General features: G+C 39.9%; 1 long non-coding RNA gene across 1 annotated transcript; it reads right to left on the reverse strand.

Moving 5' to 3' along the window:
• Positions 1-1778: 1778 nt before the first annotated feature.
• LOC134223926 (uncharacterized) lies at positions 1779-2238 on the reverse strand. The gene is made up of 3 exons (XR_009982777.1): positions 2114-2238; positions 1982-2052; positions 1779-1911 (listed from the first exon to the last, which is right to left on the reverse strand). It is a non-coding gene; the product is annotated as an uncharacterized LOC134223926 (long non-coding RNA).
• Positions 2239-4269: the final 2031 nt, after the last annotated feature.

Consider the following 4269-nt stretch of genomic DNA (forward strand, 5'->3'; position numbering starts at 1 on the left):
CAAGTTGGTCCATTGGGATATTGAATAGTATAATATCCCGCAGAACAATCTTCAAATAAAATTTTACCATTGGAATTGCTTTGAGCATTATTCCATGAACGGTGTTTGGCATTGAAGTCACCAATTACGAAGAATTTTGATTTGTTGCGAGTCAGAATTTGAAGATCAGCTTTCAACAAATTCTTTTGCTGCCCATTGCATTGAAAAGGCAAGTAGGCTGCAATGAAGGAAAATTTGTTTCAACAGAAACTCCCAAGGTTTCAAAAACTTTGGTTTCAAACGAAGAAAATAATTTATGTTTGATACGTCTATTAATGACAATGGCGACCCCACCACAGGCGCTGTCAAGACGATCATTTCTGTAGATAAAATAGTTTGGATCTCTTTTAATGGAGAGTCCTGGTTTTAAATACGTTTCAGTTATAATGGCAATATGCACATTATGAACTGAAAGGAAGTTGAATAATTCATCTTCCTTACCCTTTAGAGAGCGGGCATTCAATTTAGAACTTTCACACAATTATTTGGATCCATTGAAACGGAGTCCGATAACAATTTTTGTGTGTACTTTATACCAACCTGAACAGCTTCAGGAATGGTATTTGCTTTGAACATTGCATCAATCATGTGATGCAATTGTTCAGTTAAAAATCAAAATCAGAAGCCGTCATGCTACCTGAATCGGCAACATGACCGTTATTTACCGTTGGGACATGGGTATAAACCTCATTTTGAGAAGAGAAATTTGGTCTACCAGCAGCGATGTTTGCATACGTAGGTACATTGGAAAAATTGGAATTTACTGAAGTGCTTGCTACCCGTTGACGAGCGGCAAAATTTGTTTGTGAATTGTGGTGGGTATGAATTGCTCGACCGGTAACCGGTTTCGAAATTTGAGCGTTTGAAAAATTTCTACCCGTCGAATCTGGGATCCGATTGGAATTTATAACTCCTTTATAACGTTCCTAGTTCCAAACGTGGCTAGGAAACTCCCAGGGTCGTTTTATGCGAAATTGTTGACAGTTCAGTATACATGCAAACTCAGCATAAACGCAACATAATTTTTGAATGAACTTAAAGGGTGTTCATTTACTAGGGTTGGAACTGAATAGCTATCACAATCGAACGTTTTCGAACTTTTGGAAGACGTCAAGAAGCGAGGGGTGAGAAACTATCTCTTAACGAAGTTTGCATCGAATTAAGGACGATATTTAGCAAATTGTGTGCCTTTCAAGAAATTCTAATTTCTATCTCCAAAGATAACTAGGCTTTTCTGGGGTAATACAACATGCTGACAAACATTATTTATTTGAACTATTGTTACCTAGTTTTGTTATACTTCCGTGATCACGAATTTTCCTATCATAACTTCTGATACACAATTTGGCTTTTTCCGGATTACTGTGGGTCGTGGACTGACTTATGGAGCTGCTGGGGAACCACTGAATGGTATTGGCGATCGTCGATATCGCCCGCCCTACTGGCGTGTCAGATCGTGCCAGGTCGAAGTAATGGGTTGTTCCTTTAGTTATTGATGAGGAACCTCTGGCTCGGCTTGCCGCCCGGAAAGTCGAATGGATGGAAAGCTGATTCGATTATCCGTTTCGCCAGATGGGAATTCTCGGGATTTCTTTAGTGGTCCGGAACAAGATGGCGTCTTCCACAATGGCGTCGAATACTACCGCTGGACAAACTACTGACCGACACTGGTCTCGAGGTATAGCATTGGACTCTCCTTGTAATGTCGAAGACCCCTCTTCTGCATTTGCCTCCAATGGAGAACAAGCAGGGTAGATTTCTGGCTCAGGGGAATCTGGGAAAATGGGAAGGTCCCGTCGGGAAGATTTGTCCACGTGGGCCGCCTGGTCTGTGGATTTGGGCCTAAATAAACGGAAAAAGGCCGTGTTTGGCCTATTCAGGTCAGTATTAGTAACCTGACAAAATACCATTCGAAGGTTTTTCAAGCATCCTGGTAAATTACCTTTTTCCGCTGGGTTTTATTGCACACCGTTCTCTCAGAAGGCAAATTGTTTCCGTCAGTCACACAGTACCCTATATGTCATACTAACTTTTAGGTTATGTTTTTAGCTTTTACAATTAACATTTAGTTTACCTTTATTTTTAATTTCACTACTAACAACTAGTTTTATTTTTAACAATCGTAATACTTTTAAGGACCAATAATCTAAAAGATTTAGAACAGAAAATTACTAAAAAAGCACACTTATTTTTCAACTTTCACTACCTCGAATTATAACACGCGCCGCGCACTTCTAACTTCTTCGAAGTCTTGAGCCAGAAAGAAGGAATTAGTTTGGTTGAGATAGCAAGAAGTCCCTTTTTCTATAAATCTCTGTTTACATCATTATTCTGACAATCCCTCTATCATCCATATCGAGAATCATATTACATTTTATGAACTGAGATTTCTGTATCCGGTTCACCTTAAAATGCTTCGAAAATGAATTCCCGTGACCTCATACATAGATGGCAGCACCTAACCCATTGGACCAGTGGCGTATAAAGGAGATCACACAAATACCCGCATTTGGTGGAGCCAATGCTTAAATATCTGAAACCATCGGTTACAATACCCCTCCGACCGGGTTGAAGAAAAGTATTGCCTTGATTTTTAAATATAATAAGCTAGATGATCTTTGATTTTCCACTTTTTACTCTGGGTAAAAATAGTAAATATCATACCGGCCCTCTTTAACATCTCTTCTATGTTTTTCTCTTCCGTCTCCAGAAGAGCAAATGAATAGATGAACTTTGCAACTGTCAATCAGAATATCGGAATGAACTTTGTTTTGGAAACAGTCAGTCTCCGCCTTATTTACGTAAATTTCATCAATCCGCGGAATTTCATCACGTTTGAGCGCTCCAAAACGGGTTGGATTCGGTTTAATATTGTTCGCTAATCGGTTTTGATGACATTATTTGTTCGCGGGAATCCAACTACGATAAAGATTCCACAGATCAAGCAATTCAATTCTGACGGTAAGTATTTTTATTCCCTACAAGCGACTGCCCAATATAACTTTCGCTCATTCCTCTTCTCTTCTTTTCAGGTTGTTTACTTTTTATCGTCTCATCTGGTCTGCAGCCCAGTGACAATCAAATATGAATGGACCTTCTCTTCAGCTAAGTATTCAATTATGTGAACGTCAATGATTCATTGACAAAATTGTGAATGGATTCTGCTAATAATCGTAAATTTTTCTTTTCTTTTCAGGTGCCTGGCTTCAAATCGGCGGCGGAGAAGACTCCGAGGGATTTGCCCAAGTCATCGATCAGCTCGTAGGAACTGGTACCCACCCGTGCAAGGAACATAACATGGTGCTAGTTTGGCGTTGAATTTGTCTATTGCTGAGGACTGTTTAAAGTTCCTTTTATAGACTTTTTGACCAACTACATATACCGGTGCGAGCTTCCTCCTACGCAAATTATAATATTGTGAGTTCTTCCTATACTGTTTGTCTAGATTTTTAATTACCAAATCGCGAATAAACTGATCTATTTGAACTTTGCTCTTCAGCCTTTGCTCATCCGAAATATCTATCATATCCCGGTCTACTCGATGTTCGTCTCCTCTACCTATTACCTCATGTCCAAATAGTACTTTGTATGGAGAAAATCCTGTTGAACTATGCGGTGTGGTGTTCAGAACGTGCTCTACTTCAGAAATCCTACTGTCCCATAGAGTTTGATTTGTCCTGACATACGTCCGCACACAAGCGTTTACGGTTCGATTCAACCTTTCCACAGGGTTGGCCTGGCTGTGGTGTCTCGAATTTGCCCAATGTTGAATGCGGTATTTTCTAAAGGGCTTTAAACTCTTTCGACAGAAAGGTCGAAGCATTGTCCGATATCAGACACTCTGGGACTCCATAACGACGAAACCAGCTTTCTTCGAGAATTTTGATTACGGATTGAGTGGAAATCTTGCGAACGGGAAACAGTAAGCAGTATTTCGAGAAAAGATCCATCACTATAAGAAGGTGACAGTTTCCTGTTTTACTTCTGGGTAGTGATTGGATATAATCCAGAGCAATTATCTGGAAGGGCTTCGAGGTCACTCTCTGTTGTCCCATGACAGGATGTTGGGATTGATTGCTTGGCTTTCTTTCTTGGCAAATCGTGCATTTCTGAATGTACGTCTTAATTTCTTGAGCCATTTGGGGCCAATAGTATTTCTTACGTATTTTAGCTAGAGTTTTCTCATAGCCCAAGTGAACAGCCTCATCGTGTTCTTCGTATAGAACCTTA

The sequence above is a fragment of the Armigeres subalbatus genome, chromosome 3, assembly GCF_024139115.2.
Source record: "Armigeres subalbatus isolate Guangzhou_Male chromosome 3, GZ_Asu_2, whole genome shotgun sequence".
In the NCBI taxonomy this organism is placed as follows: Eukaryota; Metazoa; Arthropoda; class Insecta; order Diptera; family Culicidae; genus Armigeres; species Armigeres subalbatus.